This window comes from Medicago sativa, chromosome 1, assembly GCF_051527215.1.
Source record: "Medicago sativa cultivar Bolivia chromosome 1, Bolivia_mono, whole genome shotgun sequence".
Taxonomy (NCBI): domain Eukaryota; kingdom Viridiplantae; phylum Streptophyta; class Magnoliopsida; order Fabales; family Fabaceae; genus Medicago; species Medicago sativa.
Genome location: NC_140749.1, coordinates 86,248,423 through 86,261,059, shown reverse-complemented (window position 1 = coordinate 86,261,059; position 12,637 = coordinate 86,248,423).

Genomic DNA, 12,637 nt, shown 5'->3' with positions numbered 1-12,637 from the left:
AGGGGTTAAACTTTATTATATATATAAGATATAAGATTGAGAGAAACAGGTTTAGGGCTTCGTATATATAACCAAAATATTTGCTTCATAAAAAAAAAGGCAAGAGGATAAGAATAAAATTTGTGCGATGCATTTTTTTAGATGGAATTTGTTATGTTAAATTGCAATCGTTAAAGTGTAGAAAATATTTGTTTCAAAAAAAAAAAGAGGAGGAAACAAATGAAATTTGTTAGGTTAATTTTTTTTTTTGAAAGGGAAATTTGTTAGGTTAATTAATAAATAAGGATTCGGATGGTCAAAACTATAGGAAAACAAATTTCGGATTTAAGTGAATTGATAACAAATTTCGGATATGACCAAAATTATAATTAGAGATAAATATGAAATAGTTGTTTCGGAAAATAGAAGAGATAAATACGAAATAGTTGTTTCGGAAAATAGAAGAGATAAATATAATATGATCAATGGCTAAAATTGAATGGCGCCTAAATGCGCAAGATCCAATGGCTTAGAAAAGTGGATGAAAAAATGGAGGGAAAAAAATTAGGTTTAGGGTTAGCTTTACGGGTTAAGCTTTAGTAAATAATAAGATAAGATATAAGATTGAGAGAAACAGGTTTAGGGCTTCGTATATATAACCAAAATATTTGCTTCATAAAAAAAAAGGCAAGAGGATAAGAATAAAATTTGTGCAATGCATTTTTTTAGATGGAATTTGTTATGTTAAATTGCAATCGTAAAAGTGTAAAAAATATTTGTTTCAAAAAAAAAAGAGGAGGATACGAATGAAATTTGTTAGGTTAATTTTTTTTTTTTGAAAGGGAAATTTGTTAGGTTAATTAATAAATAAGGATTCGGATGGTCAAAACTATAGGAAAACAAATTTTGGATTTAAGTGAATTGATAACAAATTTCGGATATGACCAAAATTATAATTAGAGATAAATATTGTAACACCCCGTTCTCCCAACAACGTAATATTAATAAATAAAATCAGAGTAACCACACAACGGAGTGTCACACTGCTAATCAAAATTTCATAATAGAAAATTGTCTATTTATTTAAATACCAACATTTAAATTATCTTACAAACTGCAGCGGAATAATTCTTTAAAATATAAATTCAACCAAATTCAACATCAATAAAAATCTTGGCACAAAGGCCACAACATAATTCAGCTTTATTCTAATAGCAAGTCTTTTCCAAAATATGTGATACATAAAAGAAATGAGAAGACACTCGCGACGATCCCCATCCTAATATGTATCAGAGCCCTAGACACTTGAGCCAATCAACCTACAAGCCATCATTACCTGCACATTACCCACGGTCGAGGCAACATATACGCAGAAGGGGTGAGAAACTTATCCAATAATGATAATATATAATTCATCAAATTAATGAAAATAACAATATATCACAACATGCATCATTAATAATGTATATAAAGAATACATATAACAACAACATAATCATTTCCAGCAACAAGGTGCAACAACAACAACATTATCCACAACGACACCGATAACTCGACAATTCGACAACGACAACAACTCGACAATTCGACAACGACAACAACTCGACAATGCTACAACGACAACAACAACCCAACAATGCTACGACAACAACAACTAATGCATCATGCAGGTGGTACCAATCTACGCGCGTTGAATGCTAAGCATTCCAGGGCATAAGCCCCCAACAAATTGGATGGTTAAAGCATCCCAGGGCATAAGCCCCCAACAAGTGAATGATAAACATTCCAGGGCATGAGCCCCCAACGGGTGAATGATGAACATTCTAGGGCATAAGCCCCCAACAGATGTGAGTATGCAAATGGACTCAACTTGTGTATATCAACATACAACTTCAACAACGACAACAACAACAACGACAACAACAACAACGACAACAACGTATGTGCCTAAAACAATTATGACACACTCCCCAACTTCGACATTAGACGATACAACAACTTCGACAATGGAACAACAACTTTTATTATACAAAAGTGCTTACACATACATTTCATATAGTACAACCTTCGATAATAATATATTCACTTCATAAACATGGCTTAATAAATCAAGGGAACCTATTAAAATAATTAGAATAGACCCCTAGTGCTCTAAACAAAATTCAGAAAATGGCCGTACAGGACCAGGGACGCTTTCGCGACAGAAGGACGCTTTCGCGTCCTCTACAAAAAGGGACAGGACGCTTTCGCGAGCGAAGCACGCTTTCGCGTCCAAAATGTCGTAACTCAGGATGAGGACGCTTTCTGCACGCTAATGGGACGCTTTCGCGTCCTCAACAATTTGGTAGGACGCTTTCGCGTCAAAAGGACGCTTTCGCGTCCTCCACAAAAATTTCTGGGCAGCTACAAGGTGTGGACGCTTTCTGGACGCTAATGCGACGCTTTCGCGTCCTGCGTCAGATTTCAGAAAAATGCTGCGATTTCAACATAGTTTCACCCCAAAAATCCTAGCTTTGATCCCTTAATCACCCAAATTGGTTTACAAACATGTTTACAGGTTTAGTATACATCATAGGGGTAAAACAACTTATATTCATACAATTAAACATGTTTTATCATAAATCATCATCTAACATAACCTCTCAAACCCTAAACTCAAGAACAACAATTTCATCAATTTTCAAATTATATATCAAGATTATTGAAAGGAATCCCACCCTTACCTTAATTCAGCAACACCAAACGACAAGCTACCGCAATCGATACCTTCCTAGCTCTCTCTTTGCCTCTTCTAGGTTTTCTCTCCAAAAGCAGTTTTCTTCTAATGTTTTCACGTGAAAATGTTTCTCTCCCTTTTTCTTTCTTTTTACTTCAAAAATATCTCTCTTTTCTTTTCTCACCCAACTCCCTTAATTTCTATTAATTTCCACTTAATTCCCATTAACCAAAAATAAATACTATTTCTATAATATTTCTATTTCTCATATTATTTCTATCAAATAATAACAACATTCATTTAAATAATACACAACCCCAATATTCATTTAATAAAATTGCATCATAACATATTTCATATAAAAATCATATAAAACATATATTTCACATAAAATCATTTATATAGCAATTAAAGTCATATATAAAATATTCACACATCTACTAAAATATTAGAATAAAAATGGGGCGTTACAACTCTCCCCAACTTATAGAATTTCGTCCTCGAAATATTACCTCAAGTAAACAACTCAGGATAAAACTCCTGCATCTTACTCTCCAACTCCCAAGTAAGACTTCCACCAGCTGCTCCCCCCCCCCAAACAACTCTCACTAGAGGTATCTCCTTGCCTCTCAACGTCTTCACCTTGCGATCATCAATCCTCAAAGGTAAAGTTTCTACCGTAAGGTTGTCTCTAACTTGCACATCATCTCTAGGAATGACATGTGAAGGATCCGCTACATACTTCCGAAGTTGCGACACATGAAACACATCATGCAAGTTCGAAAGATGTGGTGGCAAACCAACTCTATAAGCCACTGTGCCAATTCTCTCAGATATTTGATAAGGACCAATAAACTTCGGAGTTAACTTCTTGGACTTCAATGCACGACCCACACCGGTCATAGGAGTGACTCTCAAGAACACATGGTCACCCTCTTGAAACTCAAGGTCCTTCCTACGCTTGTCATGATAGCTCTTCTGTCGACTCTGCGACGCTTTCATATGCTCTCTTATCATCTTGACCTTTTCCGTAGTCTGCTGAACTATTTCAGGCCCTAACACAAGACTTTCACTCGACTCAAACCAACATAAAGGAGTCCTACACCTTCGACCATATAAAGCTTCGAAAGGTGTCATACCAATACTTGAATGGTAACTATTGTTGTACGTAAACTCTATCAATGGTAGGTGACTGTCCCAAGCTCCACCTTGCTCAAGTACACACACCCGCAACAAATCTTCCAACGATTGAATCGTTCTTTCCGACTGACCATCTGTTTGCGGATGATAAGCCGAACTTAACTTCAACTGAGAGCCCAAAGCTTCTTGCAAGCTCTTAAAAAATCTCGAAGTGAACCTCGGATCTCTATCCGACACAATACTCGATGGAACACCATGCAACTTCACAATATTATGAATATAGATCTCCGCCAACTGAGCTACTGAATAGGTGATATTAATCGGAATAAAGTGTGCCGACTTCGTCAGTCTATCGACAATAACCCAAATGGCATCATGCCCTCTTTGAGTGTTTGGTAAACTCGTCACAAAGTCCATGGAGATGCTATCCCATTTCCATTCCGGCACATCTAATGGTGTCAACAAACCAGCAGGCTTCTAATGTTCAACTTTCGATTTCTGACAAGTCAAACATGCATAAACAAATTGTGCGACATCACGCTTCAATCCAGACCACCAAAACAGTTTCTTCAAGTCATGGTACATCTTTGTAGCTCCCGGATGGATACTCAAGCTACTTCTGTGACTCTCTTCTAAAATCAACTTTTTCAATTCATCATTATCAGGGATACAAATCCTGCCTCGGAATCTCAACACTCCTTGATCATCAACCTGAAAATCACCATCTGTATTATGATTACTAGCAGTCATCAAATCTACAAATTTCACATCAACTTCCTGTGCTTCCTTGATACTCTTCAAGAAATCACTATTAATTTTTAACATACCCAACTGCACACTCTGAGGTGCCAATTCACAAACAAGACTCAAGTCTCTAAACTGTTCCAGTAATTCAAATTCTTTCACCATCATTGCCGACATGTGCAACGTTTTCCTACTCAAGGCATCTGCAACCACATTGGCTTTACCCGGATGATAATTCAAACCAAAATCATAATCCTTCAACAACTCTAGCCACCTTCTCTGCCTCATATTCAACTCTTTTTGATCAAATAAATATTTCAGACTCTTATGATCACTAAACACTTCAAATCTGGAACCGTACAAATAGTGTCTCCAAATTTTCAACACAAAAACCACAGCCGCCAACTCTAAATCATGTGTAGGATAATTCTTCTCATGTATTCTCAATTGTCTCGAATCATAAGCCACTACCTTGCCATCTTGCATAAGCACACTACCTAAGCCCAACTTGGACGCATCACAATATACAACAAAAGGTTTATCTGGCTCTGGTAAAATCAAAATTGGAGCCGTCGTCAATCTTCGTTTCAACTCATTGAAATTACTCTCACACTGAGCATCCCACACAAAAGCTTTACCTTTACAGGTCAACTGAGTCAATGGAAGTGCCAACTTTGAAAATCCTTCGATGAATCTTCTGTAATAACCAGCCAAACCAAGAAAACTTCTAATCTCCGTAACTGACTTAGGAGTCTCCCACTGTGATACCGCTTCAACCTTCGACGGGTCAACTGCAATACCACTACCAGAAATAATATGGCCAAGGAAACTTACTTCACTTAACCAGAACTCGCACTTTGACAACTTTGCATACAACTTCTTTTCTTTCAGCACCTGTAAAACAATCTTCAAATGTTCTGCATGCTCTTCTTCAGTCTTAGAATAAATCAAGATATCATCAATAAACACAACAACAAATTTATCCAGAAAAGCATGAAAAATTATGTTCATATACTCCATGAACACACCAGGCGCATTAGTAACACCGAAAGGCATCACTCTATATTCATAGTGTCCATACCGTGTCCTAAAGGCCGTCTTTTGCATATCTTCATCCTTCACCTTAATCTGATGGTAACCTGACCTCAAATCAATTTTACTAAACACACGTGCACCCACTAGCTGATCCATCAAATCGTCAATTCTCGGAAGTGGATACCTATTCTTTATCGTCACTTTATTCAACTGACGGTAATCTATGCACAATCTCATGCTACCATCCTTCTTCTTTACCAACAATACTGGCGCTCCCCAAGGTGAGACACTCGGTCTTATAAATTTCTTATCAAGCAATTCTTCTAACTGCTTCTTCAATTCTGCCAACTCGGAAGCTGACATACGGTAAGGAGCCATCGACACCGGCTTCGTACCCGGCACTAGTTCAATCGAAAATTCAACCTCCCTCTCCGGTGGCACATCCGGAATCTCATCAGGAAAAACTTCAGGAAATTCATTCACAACGGGCAATCTATCAATTATCGATTGATTCTCTACAGACAAATACACCATCAAAGAAAACATCAAGTTTCCCTCATGCTCTAACCGCTTCAGCTGCTTGGTAGATAACAATTCTGCTCCACCCTCTTCTTCAGCAGAATAAAAACACACCGACTTACTAAAACAATTAATATGAACATGGTTGTACTCCAACCAGTTCATACTAGGGATTGCACAACAACAACAATCGGGACAACAAGGACAATACGAAATTGTCACACAACACTACAAGGCTCGACACGACTCTACTAATTGGCCGGACGGACCGACTTGCTCTGATACCAATTGTAACACCCCGTTCTCCCAACAACGTAATATTAATAAATAAAATCAGAGTAACCACACAACGGAGTGTCACACTGCTAATCAAAATTTCATAATAGAAAATTGTCTATTTATTTAAATACCAACATTTAAATTATCTTACAAACTGCAGCGGAATAATTCTTTAAAATATAAATTCAACCAAATTCAACATCAATAAAAATCTTGGCACAAAGGCCACAACATAATTCAGCTTTATTCTAATAGCAAGTCTTTTCCAAAATATGTGATACATAAAAGAAATGAGAAGACACTCGCGACGATCCCCATCCTAATATGTATCAGAGCCCTAGACACTTGAGCCAATCAACCTACAAGCCATCATTACCTGCACATTACCCACGGTCGAGGCAACATATACGCAGAAGGGGTGAGAAACTTATCTAATAATGATAATATATAATTCATCAAATTAATGAAAATAACAATATATCACAACATGCATCATTAATAATGTATATAAAGAATACATATAACAACAACATAATCATTTCCAGCAACAAGGTGCAACAACAACAACAACAACATTATCCACAACGACACCGATAACTCGACAATTCGACAACGACAACAACTCGACAATTCGACAACGACAACAACTCGACAATGCTACAACGACAACAACAACCCAACAATGCTACGACAACAACAACTAATGCATCATGCAGGTGGTACCAATCTACGCGCGTTGAATGCTAAGCATTCCAGGGCATAAGCCCCCAACAAATTGGATGGTTAAAGCATCCCAGGGCATAAGCCCCCAACAAGTGAATGATAAACATTCCAGGGCATGAGCCCCCAACGGGTGAATGATGAACATTCCAGGGCATAAGCCCCCAACAGATGTGAGTATGCAAATGGACTCAACTTGTGTATATCAACATACAACTTCAACAACGACAACAACAACAACGACAACAACAACAACGACAACAACGTATGTGCCTAAAACAATTATGACACACTCCCCAACTTCGACATTAGACGATACAACAACTTCGACAATGGAACAACAACTTTTATTATACAAAAGTGCTTACACATACATTTCATATAGTACAACCTTCGATAATAATATATTCACTTCATAAACATGGCTTAATAAATCAAGGGAACCTATTAAAATAATTAGAATAGACCCCTAGTGCTCTAAACAAAATTCAGAAAATGGCCGTACAGGACCAGGGACGCTTTCGCGACAGAAGGACGCTTTCGCGTCCTCTACAAAAAGGGACAGGACGCTTTCGCGAGCGAAGCACGCTTTCGCGTCCAAAATGTCGTAACTCAGGATGAGGACGCTTTCTGCACGCTAATGGGACGCTTTCGCGTCCTCAACAATTTGGTAGGACGCTTTCGCGTCCTCCACAAAAATTTCTGGGCAGCTACAAGGTGTGGACGCTTTCTGGACGCTAATGCGACGCTTTCGCGTCCTGCGTCAGATTTCAGAAAAATGCTGCGATTTCAACATAGTTTCACCCCAAAAATCCTAGCTTTGATCCCTTAATCACCCAAATTGGTTTACAAACATGTTTACAGGTTTAGTATACATCATAGGGGTAAAACAACTTATATTCATACAATTAAACAACATGTTTTATCATAAATCATCATCTAACATAACCTCTCAAACCCTAAACTCAAGAACAACAATTTCATCAATTTTCAAATTATATATCAAGATTATTGAAAGGAATCCCACCCTTACCTTAATTCAGCAACACCAAACGACAAGCTACCGCAATCGATACCTTCCTAGCTCTCTCTTTGCCTCTTCTAGGTTTTCTCTCCAAAAGCAGTTTTCTTCTAATGTTTTCACGTGAAAATGTTTCTCTCCCTTTTTCTTTCTTTTTACTTCAAAAATATCTCTCTTTTCTTTTCTCACCCAACTCCCTTAATTTCTATTAATTTCCACTTAATTCCCATTAACCAAAAATAAATACTATTTCTATAATATTTCTATTTCTCATATTATTTCTATCAAATAATAACAACATTCATTTAAATAATACACAACGCCAATATTCATTTAATAAAATTGCATCATAACATATTTCATATAAAAATCATATAAAACATATATTTCACATAAAATCATTTATATAGCAATTAAAGTCATATAAAATATTCACACATCTACTAAAATATTAGAATAAAAATGGGGCGTTACAAATATGAAATAGAATAATAACAACATTCATTTAAATAATACACAACCCCAATATTCATTTAATAAAATTGCATCATAACATATTTCATATAAAAATCATATAAAACATATATTTCACATAAAATCATTTATATAGCAATTAAAGTCATATAAAATATTCACACATCTACTAAAATATTAGAATAAAAATGGGGCGTTACAAATATGAAATAGTTGTTTCGGAAAATAGAAGAGATAAATACGAAATAGTTGTTTCGGAAAATAGAAGAGATAAATATAATACGATCAATGGCTAAAATTGAATGGCGCCTAAATGCGCAAGATCCAATGGCTTAGAAAAGTGGATGAAAAAATGGAGGGAAAAAATTAGGTTTAGGGTTAGTTTTACGGGTTAAGCTTTAGTAAATAATAAGATAAGATATAAGATTGAGAGAAACAGGTTTAGGGCTTCGTATATATAACCAAAATATTTGCTTCATAAAAAAAAAGGCAAGAGGATAAGAATAAAATTTGTGCGATGCATTTTTTTAGATGGAATTTGTTATGTTAAATTGCAATCTTAAAAGTGTAGAAAATATTTGTTTCAAAAAAAAAAAAAGGAGAATACGAATGAAATTTGTTAGGTTAATTTTTTATTTTTATTTTTTGAAAGGGAAATTTGTTAGGTTAATTAATAAATAAGGATTCGGATGGCCAAAACTATAGGAAAACAAATTTCAGATTTAAGTGAATTGATAACAAATTTCGGATATGACCAAAATTATAATTAGAGATAAATATGAAATAGTTGTTTCGGAAAATAGAAGAGATAAATACGAAATAGTTGTTTCGGAAAATAGAAGAGATAAATATAATATGATCAATGGCTAAAATTGAATGACGCCTAAATGCGCAAGATCCAATGGCTTAGAAAAGTGGATGAAAAAATGGGGGGAAAAATTAGGTTTAGGGTTAGCTTTACGGGTTAAGCTTTAGTAAATAAGATAAGATATAAGATTGAGAGAAACAGGTTTAGGGCTTCGTATATATAACCAAAATATTTGCTTCATAAAAAAAAAGGCAAGAGGATAAGAATAAAATTTGTGCGATGCATTTTTTTAGATGGAATTTGTTATGTTAAATTGCAATCGTAAAAGTGTAGAAAATATTTGTTTCAAAAAAAAAAAAAGAGGAGGATACGAATGAAATTTGTTAGGTTAATTTTTTTTTTGAAAGGGAAATTTGTTAGGTTAATTAATAAATAAGGATTCGGATTGTCAAAACTATAGGAAAACAAATTTCGGATTTAAGTGAATTGATAACAAATTTCGGATATGACCAAAATTATAATTAGATATAAATATGAAATAGTTGTTTCGGAAAATAGAAGAGATAAACACGAAATAGTTGTTTCGGAAAATAGAAGAGATAAATATAATATGATCAATGGCTAAAATTGAATGGCGCCTAAATGCGCAAGATCCAATGGCTTAGAAAAGTGGATGAAAAAATGGGAGGAAAAAATTAGGTTTAGGGTTAGCTTTACGGGTTAAGCTTTAGTAAATATAAGAAGATAAGATAAGATATAAGATTGAGAGAAACAGGTTTAGGGTTTCGTAAATATAACCAAAATATTTGCTTCATAAAAAAAAAGGCAAGAGGATAAGAATAAAATTTGTGCGATGCATTTTTTTAGATGGAATTTGTTATGTTAAATTGCAATCGTAAAAGTGTAAAAAATATTTGTTTAAAAAAAAAAAAAGAGGAGGATACGAATGAACTTTGTTAGGTTAATTTTTTTTTTTTGAAAGGGAAATTTGTTAGGTTAATTAGTAAATAAGGATTCGGATGGTCAAAACTATAGGAAAACAAATTTCGGATTTAAGTGAATTGATAACAAATTTCGGATATGACTAAAATTATAATTAGAGATAAATATGAAATAGTTGTTTCGGAAAATAGAAGAGATAAATACGAAATAGTTGTTTCGGAAAATAGAAGAGATAAATATAATATGATCAATGGCTAAAATTGAATGGCGCCTAAATGCGCAAGATCCAATGGCTTAGAAAAGTGGATGAAAAAATGGGGGAAAAAAAATTAGGTTTAGGGTTAGTTTTACGGGTTAAGCTTTAGTAAATAATAAGATAAGATATAAGATTGAGAGAAACAGGTTTAGGGCTTCGTATATATAACCAAAATATTTGCTTCATAAAAAAAAGGCAAGAAGATAAGAATAAAATTTGTGCGATGCATTTTTTTAGATGGAATTTGTTATGTTAAATTGCAATCGTAAAAATGTAGAAAATATTTGTTTCAAAAAAAAAAAAAGAGGAGGATACGAATGAAATTTGTTAGGTTAATTTTTTTTTTTGAAAGGGAAATTTGTTAGGTTAATTAATAAATAAGGATTCGGATGGTCATAACTATAGGAAAACAAATTTCGGATTTAAGTGAATTGATAACAAATTTCGGATATGACCAAAATTATAATTAGAGATAAATATGAAATAGTTGTTTCGGAAAATAGAAGAGATAAATACGAAATAGTTGTTTCGGAAAATAGAAGAGATAAATATAATATGATCAATAGCTAAAATTGAATGGCGCCTAAATGCGCAAGATCCAATGACTTAGAAAAGTGGATGAAAAAATGGGAGGAAAAAATTAGGTTTAAGGTTAGCTTTACGGGTTAAGCTTTAGTAAATATAAGAAGATAAGATAAGATATAAGATTGAGAGAAACAGGTTTAGGGTTTCGTATATATAACCAAAATATTTGCTTCATAAAAAAAAGGCAAGAGGATAAGAATAAAATTTGTGCGATGCATTTTTTTAGATGGAATTTGTTATGTTAAATTGCAATCGTAAAAGTGTAGAAAATATTTGTTTCAAAAAAAAAAAAAGAGGAGGATACGAATGAACTTTGTTAGGTTAATTTTTTTTTTTAAAGGGAAATTTGTTAGGTTAATTAATAAATAAGGATTCGGATGGTCAAAACTATAGGAAAACAAATTTCGGATTTAAGTGAATTGATAACAAATTTCGGATATGACCAAAATTATAATTAGAGATAAATATGAAATAGTTGTTTCGGAAAATAGAAGAGATAAATACGAAATAGTTGTTTCGGAAAATAGAAGAGATAAATATAATATGATCAATGGCTAAAATTGAATGGCGCCTAAATGCGCAAGATCCAATGGCTTAGAAAAGTGGATGAAAAAATGGGGGGAAAAATTAGGTTTAGGGTTAGCTTTACGGGTTAAGCTTTAGTAAATAAGATAAGATAATTCATCTATTTATTTAAAAGTATTTTATATAGATTTTTCAATAAAATTGCATAGCTTTATAATTTGAAGATATTTGTTATTTTAAAGAAAATCATCGTTGCACTTATCTATAAATATTTAAAAAATATAGCGTTTGTTAATTTGTAATATTTTGAATATAGTTTTTTTTTATTTATAAAAATCAATAAATTAGGGTGATCCATTAGTATACTACATGGGAAAAGTTCGAAGAGTCTTTAGAAGATATTTTTGGTCAAAAGTGTCTTTAATACATTGAATGTTGTTTTAAAAAAAAATTGAAAATTACTACTATCCTTATTATTTTCACCAGTGTTTCTCAAAATTTAATTAATTTAATAAATCAAAGTTTTATTTAATACTATTATTAAAATTAATTATTAGTCAAACAAAGATAAACTTAATAAAAACAAAAATTCACCCAAAAAACTCAATGAAAACAATCACTACTACTTTTTAAATTAGTCTTAAGTTTTCTTTTATAAAAAAAACTAATCTAAAGTTTATATTGGTGAAATTAATTTAAGTGAATTATCATAATTAATGGAATAATAAAATAAAGAATAATGATAACCGATGCCCCTAAAATAAAAGTCAAAAAACATTTAGATGATTTCATGAACCCTAATTCAATTTAATCAAATGGTTTAAGTTCGAATTGAAATCCAAAAATGCAATAGTTTTGAATCATTTGAAGGATATTGCAGGTTGAAAAATGTTA